This window comes from Tripterygium wilfordii, chromosome 23, assembly GCF_013401445.1.
Source record: "Tripterygium wilfordii isolate XIE 37 chromosome 23, ASM1340144v1, whole genome shotgun sequence".
Lineage (NCBI taxonomy): Eukaryota > Viridiplantae > Streptophyta > Magnoliopsida > Celastrales > Celastraceae > Tripterygium > Tripterygium wilfordii.
Genome location: NC_052254.1, coordinates 4,036,541 through 4,055,044, shown reverse-complemented (window position 1 = coordinate 4,055,044; position 18,504 = coordinate 4,036,541). Strand labels below are relative to the sequence as shown.

At 36.5% G+C, this 18,504-nt stretch overlaps 1 protein-coding gene across 1 annotated transcript in view; it reads left to right on the top strand.

Annotated features, from left to right (window-relative positions):
- The first annotated feature begins 9,977 nt into the window (after positions 1-9,977).
- Positions 9,978-18,504, top strand: part of LOC119992686 (probable disease resistance protein At4g27220) — a 34,720-nt gene continuing 26,193 nt past the window's right edge. Inside the window, exons 1-4 of the mRNA XM_038839481.1 lie at positions 9,978-10,322; positions 10,619-10,695; positions 17,242-17,297; positions 18,407-18,476. The gene's annotated coding sequence lies outside the window, so the exon portion shown is untranslated. The remainder of the gene's footprint in view (positions 10,323-10,618; positions 10,696-17,241; positions 17,298-18,406; positions 18,477-18,504) is intronic.

The window sequence follows — 18,504 nt, the reverse complement described above, 5'->3', positions numbered from 1 at the left end:
TCCCAGGGGTTAGTGCTACAGCAGAGGATCTTGCCAAGCAAATTCAGGCGGTTCAAGAAGACGTGAAGGCCAAGCTTAAAAGTACCAATGCAAAATACAAATTGGCAGCAGATAAACATAGACGGTTTAAGATCTTTGAGGTGGGAGACGATGTCATGGTATTCCTCAGTAAAGCAAGGTTATCAGCTGGAGCATATCATAACTGACGCAGAAGAAATATGGGCCATTCAAAATTATCAGGAAGATTAATGACAATTCCTATGTTATTGATCTACCCAGCTGGATGGGAAATATCTCCAAGACTTTTAATGTTGCTGATCTATACCAATATGTACCAGATGGTGGGCTTGGCTATCCTGATCATCACTCGGGGTTGAATTCTTCACAAGTGGAGGTGAATGATGAGGCATCAAGTCAGCAAAAGAAGACGAAAGGGCTGGAGACTCTGGAAGCTTGAATTAAACCTGTTGGCTTTAATTAATTTCTTTTAATTGTTATTTACTATTTTGCCATTTAAACCCTACATATAAATAGGTTGTGTTAGGACTGTTGGGGCAGACTTTTATCCTCAATTTTCTTCTCTTAAATAAAAGACGACAGTTCTTCAACTATTGGGATTCTGTGTTGAATCTTATTTCTCTGAGGGTTCGATCGTGTTAGAATCCTATATCTTGCTAGTGCTATATCAGTCTGGAAGCGTGTTGTGGCGTTCTTTAATCACGTTGTGAGATTCTCTCGAGGTCTACTTCATCTGATTTTGTTAACTAGTACTGAAATTTTACAAATTTGATTTTCGATTTGTGTTCGATTGCAACTTCTTCTGGGGTGACTGCTTCTTGCTCGGATAAACTTGAAAAACCTTAATTGCCAGTTGGAAACTCTTTTCCAACTGGCGTGCGAGCTTATTTTCATACCTGAAACAATATTTAGCACCAATGGGGAGACCGAAATACTTACAAGGCAGGGGAGTAATGTCCCAACCGAAAATTGTAGCTAGATAGTTCACGTTTGGGATGCCACCAATTGGAATCATTGATCTTTTTTTCCTGAGGTTTAATTTCAGACCAGAGATAGCTTCAAAGCCAAGTAGTAATGCTCTGATATTAAAGAGTTGATCCACCTCTGCACCACACATGACCAGCGTTGTCATCTGCATATAAAAGATTCGAAACAGTTAACTGATTTGCTTCTCGTCAATCTTAGCGCCCTCATCAGCCACTCTTATCAATTATACAACTGAGTACGTCCATACACATTATAAAGAGAAACGAGGAGAGGGGGAATCCTTGTCTTTTCCCCTTGGAAGATTGGAAGAAGTCAGTGTAGGAATGTTGAGGTTAGTTTAGGAAATTTACTGTAATTTGTTTAATGAATGTATGTTAGATTATGACAGATGTATGACTAGGATATATTGTCTAGAAGCTGCTATGTACTGTCTTCTGTACGTGTGTTTTCTAGAACAAAAGGGCTTGTATCTCTTGGATGTTTATGAATGAAAAATCAGATTTTGTGTGTGTGATTCTCATCTAAGTTTTCAGTTGATTCTTGTGCTGCTGGATTTGTATTTCAACTACTCTTGTGTTATTTCCTGTGTTGGTTGGATTGCTGGTTGTTGACTGTGAGTTGCAGGAATCACAGAGTGAGTTGTTTGTGTTGATTTGTGAGGCAGTCAAGCTTACAAGTGGTATCGGAGCATCTGTTCTTGAGGGGCTGTGGTGACTTTGAGTTGATTTCTGGGTTCACAAAGATGTCAGCTTCTTCACTGCCTTCACCTCCCATCTTCTCAGGTGAGAATTTCGATTTTTGGTGTGTAAAGATGGAGGCTTTTCTCATGGCCCATAATCTCTGGGATGTTATTGAAGAGGGTTATGATCCTGCTTCACAACCTGAAAATCCACGGGTTGCTCAGATGAAAGAGTTGGCTGAGCAGAAGCAGAAAAACTTCAAGGCTCTCACTTTCCTTCACTCTGCCTTGTCTGATGAGGTGTTCCCTAGAATAGTAGGGATCAAGTCTGCAAAAATGGTTTGGGACAAGCTTGTTGAAGAGTTTCAGGGAAGTGAGAGGGTAAGACAACAGAGGTTGTTGACTCTCAAAAGGGAGTTTGAGTTGTTGAGAATGAAGGAGACAGATACCATTAAGGGGTATTTTGCAAAGTTGAATGAACTAGTTAGTCAAATGAGGTTATATGGAGAAGATATATTGGAGCATAAAGTTGTTGAGAAAATAATAATTAGCTTACCAGAGAGGTTTGAAGCTAAAGTCTCTGCAATTGAGGAGAGTTGTGATTTGAAGAAATTGACTATTTCAGAAGTCTGTAGTAAATTGCAAGCACATGAGCAGAGGGTTAGTTTCAGACAGGATGATATGGTGGAAGGTGCTTTTCAAGCTAAGCACAAGGGTAAGCAGCAGAATTCTAAGGAGGGAAAGAAGAAATTTTTTGAGAAATGTGGTAAAGGAAAGACTTCTGACAGTTCCAATTCAGGAGATTCTTCCAAAAAGGGCAAGTTCCCTCCATGTCCTCACTGTGGGAAGACCAACCATCCTGAAAAGACATGTTGGCAGAAATATGGGAAGCCAAGGTGTAGGTTTTGTAACAAGCTTGGCCACATTGAAAAGAGTTGTAGAGCAAAGCAGAATCAGGGTCAAACATCAAGTGGTGGTGGTGCTACTGTCTCTCAGGAGGCAAATTATTCTGATGATCAGAAGCAACAATCTCATGATTCTTTGTTTATGGCTATGTGTGACTCTCAGGTTTCTGGTCAAAATGTTTGGCTGTTGGATAGTGGCTGTACTAGTCACATGGCTAAAGATGAAAATATGTTTACCAACTTGGATAAATCTGTGAATACCAAGGTCAAACTTGGTAATGGCCAAATTGTGCAAGCTGCTGGAAGGGGTACAGTGGCTGTGTGTACTAAACAAGGTACCAAGCTAATTTCTAATGTTCTTTTAATACCTCAGTTGAAGCATAATCTGTTGAGTGTTGCTCAAATGCTCAAAAAAGGCTATGCTTTGGATTTCAAAAATTGTAGTTGTACTATCTTTGCTCCTAATGGCAGTAAGATTGCTACAGTGCAGCTGGTGGATAATTGTTTTCCTCTTTATACTAATTCTGATAAACAGCTTGCTTTGAGCATTAGAGTAGATGACACTACTTTGTGGCATTGTAGATATGGTCATTGTAATCTTGGTTCTCTAAAGTTGGCTACTGATGGTGGAATGGTGAGGGATTTGCCTGAAATCGTTCTGGACCAGCATGTGTGTAGTGCTTGCCAGTTTGGGAAGCAGCACAGAGAGGCATTTCCTACTGAGAGTACTTGGAGAGCCAAAGATAAATTGGAATTGATCCACACAGATGTTTGTGGACCAATGTCAATTCCTTCTCTCGGACAAAACAAGTACTTTGTATTGTTTATTGATGATTACAGTAGAATGTGCTGGGTATATTTTATGAGCAGCAAGGCTCATGTTTTGACTGTGTTTAAGAAGTTTAAAAATATGGTTGAATCGCAAAGTGGAAAAAAGATTAGAGCCATCAGGTCAGATAATGGATCTGAATACACTTCAACTGCATTTGATCAGTTCTGTGAGGATTCAGGGATTGTACATCAGCTCACTGTGAGCTATACTCCCCAACAGAATGGGGTTTCTGAAAGGAAAAATAGAACCATTTTAGAAATCGCAAGATGTTTATTGTTTGAGAAGAAATTGCCTAAGTTTCTGTGGGCGAAAGCTGTCTGCACATCAGTGTATCTCCTTAACAGGTTGCCATCAAAATCTGTCAAGGAGAAGACTCCAATTGAAGTCTGGTCTGGAATCAAACCTACTGCCAAGCATCTAAGGATATTTGGCTCAATCTGTTATGCACATGTTCCTTCACAGAAGAGGTCAAAGCTTGATAAGAAGTCTGACTTGGGGATATTTCTGGGGTATTCATCTCAGTCTAAAGGTTATAGAATTTATAACTTGGAGAGTAAGAAAATCCAGGTCAGCAGAGATGTTGTATTTGATGAGCAGTCCTATTGGGATTGGGATAAACAGACAATTCAGAAGAGTGTTGACAAGCAGGAGGAGTATGTACCTACTAGTGTCACTTCTGAAAAGTCTGATGAAATTGCTGGCTTAGATTCTAATGATGACAGGCCAGTGGTGAAGCATAAATCTCTCTCTGAGGTATATGAAAGATGTTGTGCAGTGGTTGTTGAACCTAGTGGTTATTCAGAAGCTTCAAAATTCCTGGAGTGGAATTCAGCCATGGAAGAAGAGTTGAATATGATCAATAAAAATCACACTTGGGAGCTTACTGAAAGACCACAGGATAAACAAGTGATTGGTGTGAAATGGGTTTATAAGACCAAACTCAACCCGGATGGCTCAGTGTTTAAGTATAAAGCTAGATTGGTGGTTAAAGGGTACTCTCAAGTTGCAGGTGAAGATTATGGTGATACATTTGCTCCAGTAGCCAGATTGGATACTGTGAGACTTATTCTTGCACTTGCAGCACAATTGGGTTGGAAAGTTTACCATTTGGATGTGAAATCTGCTTTCCTAAATGGTGAGCTTCAAGAAGATATCTTTGTTGAGCAGCCTGAAGGGTATGAAGTTCCTGGACAAGAGAATAAGGTGTACAAGCTCCATAAAGCTCTCTATGGCCTTAAACAGGCACCAAGAGCTTGGTACACTAAAATTGATTCTTATTTGACTGAAAATGACTTTGTGAGGAGTGGTAATGAACCAACTCTGTATGTGAAGCCTGGGAATGATCAGTTGATAGTGTCCTTGTATGTGGATGATTTTCTTGTCACTGGAAAGAATTTATCCTCTGTGGAAAATTTCAAAACAGTGATGAAAAATAGATTTGAAATGTCTGATTTGGGTGTTATGTCATACTTTCTGGGCATGGAAATTCATCAAAGTGAGGATGGTATTTTTCTGTCTCAAAAGAAGTATGCACTTGAAGTCTTGAAGAAGTTTAAAATGCTGGAATGCAAATCTGTGGCAGCACCTCTTGTGGTGAATGAGAAACTTTCAAAGGATGATGGAGCAGAGAAGGTTGATCCTTCATCCTATAGGAGTTTGGTAGGTAGTCTTCTTTATTTGACTGCTACCAGACCAGATTTAATGTATGCAGCCAGCCTACTCTCTAGGTTCATGAATTCTCCTAGTCAAATACACTCTGGTGCAGGGAAAAGGGTGCTGAGGTATTTGAGGGGGTCTGTGGATTGTGGCCTTAAGTACAACAGGGATGATGATTGTACTTTGAGAGGCTTTGTTGATAGTGATTGGGCTGGCAGCTTTGATGATTCTAAGAGTACAAGTGGTTATGTGTTCTGTCTTGGCAAGAATGTGTTTTCATGGTGTTCAAAGAAGCAGGAGGTTGTAGCACAATCTACTGCAGAAGCTGAATATATATCAGCAGCTGCAGGATCAAATCATGCTATTTGGCTCAGGAAAATTCTGGTTGATATGGGTTTTATTCTTGAAGGTGCTACTGAGATCTTCTGTGATAATCAATCTGCTATTTCAATTGTCAAAAATCCAGTGCACCATGGCAAGACTAAGCATATTAAGGTGAAATATCATGCTATCAGAGAAGCAGAAAAAGAAGGTGATGTTAAATTGAAGCACTGCAGTTCTGATGAGCAGTTAGCAGACTTGTTGACCAAGGCATTGCACAGGAAGAGATTTGAGCAGCTGAAGACCATGCTGGGGATGTCTAAACTTAACCTCAAGGAGGAGTGTAGGAATGTTGAGGTTAGTTTAGGAAATTTACTGTAATTTGTTTAATGAATGTATGTTAGATTATGACAGATGTATGACTAGGATATATTGTCTAGAAGCTGCTCTGTACTGTCTTCTGTACGTGTGTTTTCTAGAACAAAAGGGCTTGTATCTCTTGGATGTTTATGAATGAAAAATCAGATTTTGTGTGTGTGATTCTCATCTAAGTTTTCAGTTGATTCTTGTGCTGCTGGATTTGTATTTCAACTACTCTTGTGTTATTTCCTGTGTTGGTTGGATTGCTGGTTGTTGACTGTGAGTTGCAGGAATCACAGAGTGAGTTGTTTGTGTTGATTTGTGAGGCAGTCAAGCTTACAGTCAGTAGCCTCTGCATCAATAATGAGGGAGTAGTAGCACATCATATACTTGTCTTTTTGTGTGCTTGTCATGGAAAAACCATTGTTCTTGGTAATTATCAATTAGGCTACAAAAGGGGAAAGTTCTTAGATAGCGATGTAAATAAACCAAGCTGAGTTACATTTTTTAAGGCCAAGGAATGACTTGTTTTCTGGAGGAGGAGCTGTGTGCATGGAAATTCCTGCCTAAACAAAGAAGTATAAAGGATTTGATTAGTTTAATTGTCATTTCTCTTCAAATATAAATTTGAAAGCTGATAATAAATGAGCCACTCTCTCATTTAAATGTCATATGCATCCTTTGAACTCCCGTATCAATAAGACAGGATCGCTGTTGAATGAATCTATATTTACTGCAACAGAAGGAAGGTAACCGAAAATCATCTTTGGGCCGCCTCACAAGTTTTTCGCACGAGCGAGCTTCTGAGAAAGCTGAAGAACTATTGATTTTCGCCAGGTGAGAAACCCTGTTTGGCTCAGATATGGATCTTCACCATTGATCCTGTTGTGGGAAAGACTACTGGTAGTGGTTCGGCAGGTCGACAAATCTACCTTGGATTTGATGACCCATCTGGACGAGAGTTCCCCAAATAGTTTAGAAGGAAAATTTTAGAATTGATTTTATCAATGAATATTCCGAACTGTATGTACTGATTTTATTAATAAAAAATTTACTAAAAAACTTAAGCCAATGAGTTGGGAGAGGAAGCCAAGATGGGTCATCAAAATTTTTTTTCCGGGTTTCAGCATGATCTAATCTCTGCGATGAGTGAGGGAGAGGAAGTCAATTCCAAGTTAGCGGAGTTAAAAAAGGTTTTGGGTGAGAAGAAAAGCAAGCTCGAGGGTTTGGCTACAGTCCAGATCTGGAAGGGGATAAGTAGGCCTCGCTGCAATACAATTTTTGTGAAACAAAAATTTTTATTTTTAAAAATCATAAATATGAAGTATTTATCATAACAAATAAATGATATATTTTTTATTTGAAACATAAATCAAATTCATCGCAATCGAAACATCAAATATTTTGAGTTTACACCGATGGTTTAGAATTGTCATGTATTTTTCATGTTAAATTTAGTTTTTGTTTGTAACAAAAAATGCATGATTGAATCCGTTACGATAAAAACCACACATTTATAATTTTTAAAAATGGAAATAAATTTTTTTGTTACACTAGTGTTAGTGCGAGACCTATTGTAATTTTATTACAATGGGCCCTACCACTCAATATAATGGGCTTAATGGGCTTAATGGGCTAGGCCTAGGCCAAGTATGTCAATGATTAACAATTGTCTTTGTGCACCGACGAATGTGTGTCACACACTCGCACTATCATCATCATCGATAAGTCAATCCACGACTCCAATATGAATTCAGGCAAATACGATACTGACTTTGTTTGGTAGAGTTTATTTATTGTCAAAATAAACTAGTTTATAAGCTATGAAATAAGCTATTTGGGTAAGCTTATAGCTAACGCTAGCTTATAGGATTTTTAGTAGATATTCTTATGGTAATTATGCTTCATTTGCTTTGATGATTGATTGAGCTATCATGTCAGGAAAACAGAAAATACTATTCATAAATACTAAATGTGGACTTTTGATGATACACTTGCAGGTCAGTGCTTGACCATGGAGAATTCAGTTACTCAGGATTCGAGAGTGTCTGTTATTAAAGATTTAAGCTAATGACCAAGTTAATGCCAAATGAACCCTAATTCATATAAGCAGAAATTGTTATTTCATAGACTAGGAGGTTCTGCCACCTTAGTCCCTCAAGTTTTTCAAGGAAAGGGGCGACCTGATTGGAAATTATTGTTTACTCTGATAAGGTCGAGAGGTGGTTTTTATTTACCAACACGTAGGAGGTCTCGAATCTTTCTCGTTCTCGTCCCTGTAAACATCTTTTCTTAAAAAATTAAAGAGGGTCTCTCTGACCGGTGAAAACATCAATTAACGAATAAAATTTGAATATAGAAAATCTACAAAAACAAAAGAGATAAATTTGACATAAGATTTAACGAGATTCGGCATAATTTATCTACATTCTTGGGTGGAATATAACGAAGAGTTTCACTAATCTGAGGAAGATTTACAAAGAGATGAACTATTGAACCCAAGAACTAACCAACAAAACCCTATACTGGACCCTCTCACTGACTACCTTTACCCATCGGCGCTACAAGTCCTGCAGTACTACTCTCAAAAACGACACTCCTCTCCAAGTTTAAAGAAAAAAACACGTAATTGTCCATACAATTTCCCACCCACTATCCAAAGAAAAATTACACTTTTGTTGTTTTTTCTTTTCCTTTTCATAGGCTGGGTCCCCATACGGATAACACACGTTTTCTTGGTTCTCTTCAATAATGGAGATGATTATTTGTCTTTTTCCCTCAGTGCTACAGTGGCAGACTAGCTCTGTCCAAAAAATGGATTCAATAAAAATTGATGATCGTATGATTCTATAAAGAAATAAATGGTGAAAAGTAATAAATTTTTATTAATTTTCTCACAAAAACATATAACCGACCCAAAAGTAATAAGATAAAAGAAATGTAAAATGACTTTTGAAAGTTTAAGCTGACAATGCAATTTTATTTGCGTTGTTAGTTGGACAACTGTCTAGATAGACGGGCATATAAGGAATCTAAATAGCAAATATTTTGTTGACAAGTGAATTAGTAAAGATAAGGTTATGATTGGATTCCTATGATTGTGTTTTGACGATATCAAAAGAGGCACTGGGTATTTTGGGATTTATGTTCAAAGGTTCAGAATTGCTATGTTGAATTTGATTTTTATTTCGATCAAAAAACTATCATTGAATCTGTAAAACCAATCAAGACACAAATATAAACTTTTTATTTATTTTTTCAAAATTGTTTGAATCTCTAATTTAGGGAGAAGTATTGAAAAAACTCTCATACTTTGCAAAACAGTTCGACTGAGCCTTTTTTTTTGGGTCATTCAAGACCACGTACTTCGAAGAATGAGCTCTGTTAACCCTTCAAGCCTTCAACCATTAAATTCATCTTATGCGACCATTTTTTCCTAGCTGGCTTTTTTTTTATGACAATAAGCAATTACTTGTTGCCCCTAAAATATAATTCGACCCATTTATCAAAATTACATGGGTTTAAATAACCCATTAATTAAAGTATAGGTGTTTTGTTGCCCCTAAAATAATAATTTTGAAAACATTCCAAAATCATATGAGTTAGGTATTCTAAATTGCACAAAAAAAATGTGGACACATATCCAAATTTCAATTGCCAAAGACACGTAGTCGTCGAGTAAACAAATAACAAATTACTAAATAAATTCAGCTTCAGTGCTTTACTACATCCTTAACACCTTTATAACAAAAGTTACTATGAGGGGATATTTTCACCCATTATTCACAGTAGAGGGATTAGTCGAACGGTTTTGCAAAGTAGATGGAGATTTTCGATATTTCCCCCGATTTATCTATAGCGCAGCAGAGAGAGACCGGATACTCCTACTTTCTTTTATCAAAGTAACTATACCATGCGCAATCATGAAACTCACTGATTTTAGAAGCATAGGGACCCAGATGGCCAATAATGCAACTCATTTTACTTTTTCATCTTGACTTGGAGGCTTTCACACCCTTTCTAAGTCTTCGTAATGAATTCTCTACTCTATCTTTCTTTCTACTGTACTTTTTCATCTTGACTCGGAGGCTTTCACACACTTTCTAAGTCTTTGCAATTACTTTCTAAGTCTCTGCAATTTCTTATCATATCAGAATGGTATTGGGTATTTCGTGTTTATTACTGTACATTTTCATCTTGACTTGGAGGCTTCCACGCACTTTCTAAGTCTTTGCAATTACTTTCTAAGTCTTTGCAATTTCTTTTCATATCAGAATGGTATTGGGTATTTCGTGTTTATTGCTGTACATTTTCATCTTGACTTGGAGGCTTCCACGCACTTTCTATGTCTTCGCAATGACTTTTCTACTCCATCTAATATCTAGCTAGCTTTCTGTCTATATATAGCTAGCTTTCTATCCCCAGCCTTCACATTTCTCTCCATTGTGTTTCTGCTCTGCAAATCTACCTTCATACTTTATTCTCAACTTACTACTCTTAATCTCTGAGTCCATTTTCCAGTCTTTGATAACCCAAACTAAAGAATACAAAAGACTTGGCAATGGTATGTCCAATATTTTTTTATCTGTTTTAACTTTATAATTTCGTTGATTTGATTGGATTCCTACGATTATGGAGTCTGTGTGGATGTATGGGATGATCTTATATAAGGAGAGTCTTGTGGATGTATGCGATGATCTTATATAAGGAGAGTCTTGTGGATGTGTGGTGTATGTGTTCCCAAGTGGGCAAGTGGTGTTGTGGATTTTACGTGGCTATGTGAATTTTTGTTTCTAGCTTTGTGTGGTGTTGTGTTCAACAGATCATACTGTTAAAGTTGAATTCATTCTTTGCTTGCAGTGATTTTGAATTCCTATGATTCCCTAGTGGCTCTACTTTACTTGTGCTCCTTCTACCCGCAACTTTATTCTTTGCAGGTATTTGCTTTGATTATATTTACTCTGTAAGTATCGTTAATCATTAACAAAGTATCACTTGATTTGTGGGGAAAAAATCAGTATATGTAGAAATCTCTCTTCACTTGGATGCTTTCACACGCTTTCTATGTCTTGGCATTGATTTTCTTTATTTATTAAAAGACCAAGTAATAGGCCCAACAAATTAAAAACTAACCAAATTTATTATTATGGGTTTCATAATAATAAAAGATTTTTCCAAAATTTCCATATACGGTCAGTTAAAGTTGCATTTATTTATGTTTTTAATAAAAAAATAAAAAATCCCCAGATATTGTGGCTGTGAGTGCTCAATTGTTTAAAAAATTTTGAAAATAAAATATGGTAAGATATTAAACGGAAAAAAATGGCTGAGTTATAAAGTTACAAATATGACATATTATTATTATTGTGATAACAGCTTGACCAGCCATATTATCATTAATTGTGTTATGGGATGTTATTAGATTCAATCATTCACTTATTTACATTTACTATCTTTAATTTTCTACTGTATATTATTGACATTAAATCCTCACATTATGGCCAACTTTGCTCCTCAAATTATGGCATAATTTGTTCCTCAAATTATGGTATAATTTGCTACTCAAATTATGGAACAAATTATGGAACCTTTGTCCCATAATTTGCTCCTCAAATTATGGAACATTTGTCTTAGGGTGTAATGTTTGATCCCTATATATATAAGGTTGTAATTGTAATGTTAAATCAATATACATACACACCAAATATTGTCTTTATTCTTCTCTACAATTGCTCCTATTTTTTCTACATGGTATCGGAGCGGGTCATGTTGTAGAAACATTACAGGGAGATATGGTAAATTACACCTCAAATCCAATTTCCCTTATAAATGAGTTTGCAACCTATCTTCAGGAGAAGGGAAGAGTAAATTACACCTCAAATTCAATACATGGAGCTTCTGGTATAGGACACTCTAATTCCACAACCCTCCTTGGTAAGTTTGCTGGGTTCTTATCAGACTCGGGACATCAATCCAATGACAACTTTGAAGGTATTTTCAGTGCATTCTCTACTGCTATAGAATTTAATACCGTGCATGATTTTTGAATTGTTGATTCTGGTGCCACCGATCATATGACAAATAAATTAACCAATTTGTCTGACTTCAAAAAATTTTCTACTCCATCCCATGTGTCAATTGCCAATGGGAATGGTGTTCCTGTTCTTGGTGAAGGTAAACTTAAATTGTTGTCTAAAGATGTGACTTCAATGGCTTTATATGTTCCATCTTTTCCAGTCAAGTTACTTTCGGTTAGAAAACTCACTCAAGCGTTAAATTGTTGTGTTATATTTCTTCCTCATGAGGTGCTTTTTCAAGATCTTGTCACCAAGAAGATCATTGGTAGAGGATTTTTTCTACAAGGTCTCTACTACATCTCAGGAAATTTTCAACCTAGCAAAAGTACTCAAGTCTCGTTTTTTCCTTCTTCCTCGGCAGATCATGTTCTCTGGCATCAACGTTTAGCACATCCTTCAGATAATATTCTCACTAAATTGTTGCCAAATGTTGATACCAATTATTTTTCTTGTGAAATTTGCCATTTGTCAAAATCTACTAGATTACCTTTTGTGTCTTCTTCTTCTAGAACTACTAGAATGTTTGAACTTGTTCACTCCGATGTTTGGGGACCTACTCTTGAATCAATTGATGGTTTTAAATATTTTGTTACATTTATGGATGATTTCTCACGTGTTACTTGGGTGTACTTGTTGAGATCAAAAAGTGAAGTTATGAATTTCTTCAAAGATTTTCATATGCTTGTTCAGACTCAATTTTCCTCTAAAATTCAAACACTTGGTTCTGATAATGGCACAGAATTCATGTCTAAAAATATGACACAATATTTATATTCTCATGGCATTGTGCATCAGACTAGTTGTGTTGGTACTCCTCAACAGAACGGAGTAGCAGAACGCAAAAATATAGACTTGTTGGAAAAAACTTGTGCTTTGATGCTTCACATGCATGTTCCAAAAGTTTTTTGGTCTTATGGAGTATTAGCAGCAGTTTATATCATTAATCGGCTTCCGAGCCGAGTGTTGTCTTTTAAATCTCCCCTTGAAGTTTTGCAGGAGAAAACTATTGATGTGTCTCACTTGAAAGTATTTGGTTGCACTTGCTTTGTGCATATACAAGCAGCTCATCGTGATAAGCTTGATGCCAGAGCTGCTAAGTGTATTTTTCTGGGGTATTCTTCGACCCAGAAAGGGTATAAATGTTATCATCCTGATTCTCGAAGATTATTTGTCTCCAGAGATGTTATGTTTGAAGAAGCAACACCTTATTATACAAATTCTCAAGATGATTTAGAGGACGTGTTTCCCTTGCCTATATCCTAGATTATTTCTGAAGGGGTTCCTCACAAGCCTAATATTGCTGAGTTTGTTCCGCACCAGGCCGCTGAAAATCCTCCAACTGGACAGGCTGAACTCCTTCCAAATGTGCTGGCTGAAAATCTGGTTGAAAATCCTCCAGCCGAACAACCCGAGAATCTCCAAGATGTGCATGTGCTTGCTTCCACTAATAATCATGAGGTGCTTGCTTCCACTAATAATTATGAGGTTTCACCGTCATTGGTTCGACGGAATCCTACTCGAATCCGCATCCCTCCAACAAAACTTCAAGATTACGTCACTTTTTCTGCTTGTCATCCTCTCTCCAAGTATGTCACTTATCATCGTCTTTCCTCAGCTCATGTGGCATTTCTCACCGCTATTTCTACTGTTCATGAACCTAAGAATTTCAAGGAAGCAAATTCTCAGGAAATATGGCGACAAGCTATGGGTGAAGAGCTTCAAGCTCTTGTTGAAAATCAGACTTGGAGTGTTGTTAAACTTCCTCCTAGAAAACAACCAGTGGGGAGCCGCTGGGTATATAAAACTAAATTTCACTCGGATGGCACCATTGACAGGCATAAAGCTCGCCTTGTGGCCCAGGGATTTACTCAAACCTTTGGTGTGGATTACAAAGAGACGTTTGCTCCTGTTGCTAAGATGAATACAGTGCGTACTCTCCTCTCAGTTGCCGTAAATTGTGGATGGTTTATGAGTCAAATGGATGTCAAAAATGCTTTCCTTCGTGGGGATCTTGAAGAAGAAGTCTATATGAAACTACCTCCAGGACATCCACAGAGTTCGGATTCTTCTTTGGTTTGTCACCTACACAAATCAATCTATGGGTTGAAACAATCTCCGCGTGCTTGGCACGCCAAGTTAAGTACCGTTCTTCAAGAGGTTGGTTTCTCTCGCAGTACAGCTGATTCTTCCTTGTTCATTCGTCATTCTTCCAATACTATAGTGGTGGTCCTAATTTATGTTGATGATCTTATTATTGCTGGGAATAGTATTGATACTATTTCTCAACTCAAAACCACTCTTCAATCTCGATTTCCTATTAAGGATCTTGGTTCCTTAAATTACTTTCTTGGCAATGAAAAGGCAGTTTCCAGCAAAGGTTTATTTCTAAATCAAAGGAAGTATATTCTTGATTTGCTAGAGGAAACCGAAATGATGAATTCAAAACCAGCATCCACTCCACTGGATAGCAAATTAAATCTTGATACATCCAGTGAACCTTTACAAGGAGTTAGTGATTACCAACGGTTGGTTAGTAAGCTCATTTATCTCACTATTACTCGACCTGACATTGCTTATGGTGTAAGTCTTGTTAGCCAGTTCATGCACGCTCCTACTCTTTGCCATTTGGGCATTGTCAAACGAATCTTACGTTATCTCAAGGGTTCTATTGGTCGTGGCATAGTTCTAGCTAAGCACTGTCACTTACGGATTACAGGATATAGTGATTCTGATTGGGCTGGAAATGCCCTTGATCGAAAGTCCACTTCCGGCTATTGTATGTTTGTTGGTGGAAATCTTGTTTCTTGGCGTAGCAAAAAACAACATGTGGTTGCTCGTTCTAGTGCTGAAGCTGAATATCGTGCAATGGCATCCAGTGCATGTGAACTAATATGGCTTAAGAGTTTGCTCGCAGATTTGGGCTTTCCAAGTAGTCTTCCTATGACTCTTTTTTGTGATAATCAAGCTGCTATGCATATTGCTGCTAATCCCGTGTTTCATGAACGCACAAAACATATTGAAGTTGATTGTCATTTTATTCGTCATCAAGTTCAGAATCAAGTTATTCAAATAGTTTACACTCGAAGCCATGATCAACTTGCTGATGTTTTTACAATGGTTATGTCTTCTGGTCATTTTCACCGATTATTGTCCAAGCTTGGTTCAATCAATCCTCTTGATCCAGCTTGAGGGGGAGTATTGACATTAAATCCTCACATTATGGCCAACTTTGCTCCTCAAATTATGACATAATTTGTTCCTCAAATTATGGCATAATTTGCTCCTCAAATTATGGAACAAATTATGGAACTTTTGTCCCATAATTTGCTCCTCAAATTATGGAACATTTGTCTTAGGGTGTAATGTTTGATCCCTATATATACGAGGTTGTAATTGTAATGTTAAATCAATATACATACACACCAAATATTACCTCTATTCTTCTCTACAATTGCTCCTATTTTTTCTACATATATATAGTTATATATCGTATTTGATCACTCACTCATTTACATTTATAATTTTCAAATTCCCATCTTTGAAGCTCTTTCTTGTGTGTATTAGACGTCAAAGTCCATCAGGTATATTTTTTTTAGGTTTTCTCCATCTCTCTTGATCTCAGTTAATTGCGGAATTATAATATTTTTTTTGGTTTAACCTTAATAAGTTAATGATGAACATTATTTGTACCCCATTTTTTACTGAATACATCCCACTTCAGTGTGATTTTAAAGGGTTAATGGGGTATATTTAATAAAAAATGGCGTACAAATAATGTTCATCTAAGTTAATATATGTCTTCTTGAATATGGTGGTGAAGAACGAATTTTCATATTGCTGTCTGCTACTGTTTTGGGGCTGCAGTCGTGTAATTGTCCGGACAATTGACGTTTTGGCAGCTACAGGGACAGTTTGTGGCTTAACTGTCCGGACACCTAAAGTGGCTGTCCAAACAGCTAACGGGCAGCAGAGTTTTGACGAATTCCAATCCAATAGAGTTTTGGGTTTTTTAATGGTTTTAGGTTTGGATCCGGGGGAGGTCCGCTGTTAAAAAACACTGGACCCCTCCAGTGAAGGGCTTCAAAAAAACTCATTTTTATTCATAATTTTAATTAAAGAAACTGGCAGTGATATTCTTGGTTTTCACTCTAGTTGTAAATCAAGTTCTTCTCAAACTGTTTTGACTTCCAACTTGCCCGACAGTTTTGAAACCAAATTGCAATCTGACGAGGCTGCAAATCAAGATCTGCGCTTTCCTTTTTGGTTCAAGCTTGTTCTCCAAATTGAAACTTCTCTCTAGAAATTGGACTTGATCTGCACTAAACCGTCTCTTCTTTTCTGGTTGATGACAATACTCGTCCCATTTTTCATCTTCATTTTCTCTGAAATCATATGGGCCATAAAATGAATTGGAGATCTATTCTACCGAACATCTTGAAAGTTAAAATGGGTTCTGATGTTCAGGAGTCTCCAGTGAGATGGAGATGAAGATAAAGGAATAGATCTGAGAGAGAAGATAAAAGAGAGATGCTGAAAATTTAAATAAAAATTGATTTTTTTGAAGCCATCAGATTTATCTAATGGACAAGAATCTCCACTGGAGGGGTCTAGTGTTTTTTAACACTAAACCTCCCCCGGTTCTTTAGGTTTTGGGATGACCTAAACTTCTCCATATCGTATAAATAGGTTATATGTTGTAAACTCTAGGGAGAGAGAACACACAACAAAAGTTAGATATATTCTTTTCTTTGACGACAATCCTTTGACAACTTTGAGAGTTGATTGTTATTAAGGGTGAGATTTTGAGTAGTTATTGGCAAAGAGAACTGATCTCTTGGAATTTCTTTGTAATCTTGTCGTTCATATTAGTGGAACTTTCGTTGACTTTGTCCGAGGATTAGGTAATTTGTCGAATCTCGTTAAACTTGTGTCTTACTTTTTTCTGTATTTTGTTTCTACATTATTGTTTCGTCGAATTGAGCCTTCATTATTCACAACATGTCTGGATTTGGAAGTTGTTTGAGTATGCTATGGGTTTATTTTTGCGTATGTAAGGATTTATTTTTACTGTATAATGCGTATGGTTTCCTTAAGAAACGACTATATGAGTCTATGTTATCAAATTCTAATGATGATGATGGCAATGGGATTTATTTTTCTATTGTTCAGCTCTTGAGATCTATTGAATTTCTTTGGTTTTGGTTTCTTTTTTTAATTTTTCCGCGACCCTTGCAAATTTGTTTAGGGTTTAAATCTAAAATTATTTTCATGTACCTATAATTATTTTGATTGCACCTTGTTAAAAGATTGTTATGCTAGATCAAATATGTGTCTAGTATATATGTGCAGTGCCCATTCCCATCTTTTTATGTTGTTTACTGATGGTGAACAATTCTTTGTTTTTAGGTTCAGAAAGATCAAGAACATTAAAGTTTGCAATCCAACAGTGTAGACAGGTGCAGGTAAAAGCCTTGATAAAAAAAATTATATGTATTCCCTTCAATTTTGTTGATCTGCATGCATTAAATTTTGTGATTTATTATTGTTTCTATTCAAATGGGTCCCCTAGGAAGTATTCTGATTTAAGCTTGATGGATTATATCTTACTAAACTCATTCATGATGCCATATGGTCATCATTCTTTCTACATCTTAATTGTCTTTTCTCCTCATAAATTAGATTGGAACAATGATTCTGTTGTCAAGGATTGATATTAATTAGCTAGCCATTTTCATGGTTCAAGATACTCGTTCTTCAGTAATTAAACTCTCATTGTTTGTGGTCGTTATATATTCTTTGAAACTCTACATTTGCCATTTACATGCATGCTTCTGTAAATATATATATACTATATGTGATTCCACCCGTGAATTTCTACCTTTTTTCTTTTTTTGTCTAGAAGAGTAAAGGAAGCTATATTGGTCAAAATTTGGAATTCTCAACTTATTTCCTTTTACGAAAACTTGCATTATATTTAATGTTTTTCATCAGTTTTCCAAAGAACTACTAAAGCAAAAGTGTAGGGTTTTGAAAGACTACAATGTAATACAATTTAAGAAATTGGATATGATTGCTTACTCACGACACTTTAAGTATCACAACAAAAAATTTTAAAAAAAAATCTACCGCCATATTAAGCTTATTTTAAACTATTCTTCAATAACTAATGCTTAATAAATTTATGACGTATTAGACAAAGTAATAATGTAATAACCCGCAGCGGCATAGTGCGGGTTTGTTGCTAGTGTGTGTATATATATATATATGGTTAATTATAGTTTACAACACCAAAAGATAGAGATTGTTATAATTTTAATATCCAAAATTTTTTTGTTACAATTTCATCACTCGTTGCTTCAAAATAAGACTTTTATATATATTATTTAGAGAAGTATAGTTTATTTGGAACTCTTAGACCTTGCATTACACAATATGTTTATCAAAACTGGGTATGCCACTTGAACTCCCCTTTTGAATTGATATTATCCAATTGCATTGCTGGTGAAAGCGTAATAGCTGTGATTGCAAGAATTTGATGCAGTTTGTGAATTTCATTATTTCATTGTTTCAGAGGGAGCAGGAATCACATTATTTCATTCGACACACCGTCACATTAAACTGTTCTGTATGGTGAATTTCGGGTACGTGAAATTACCGCTTCTATTATTA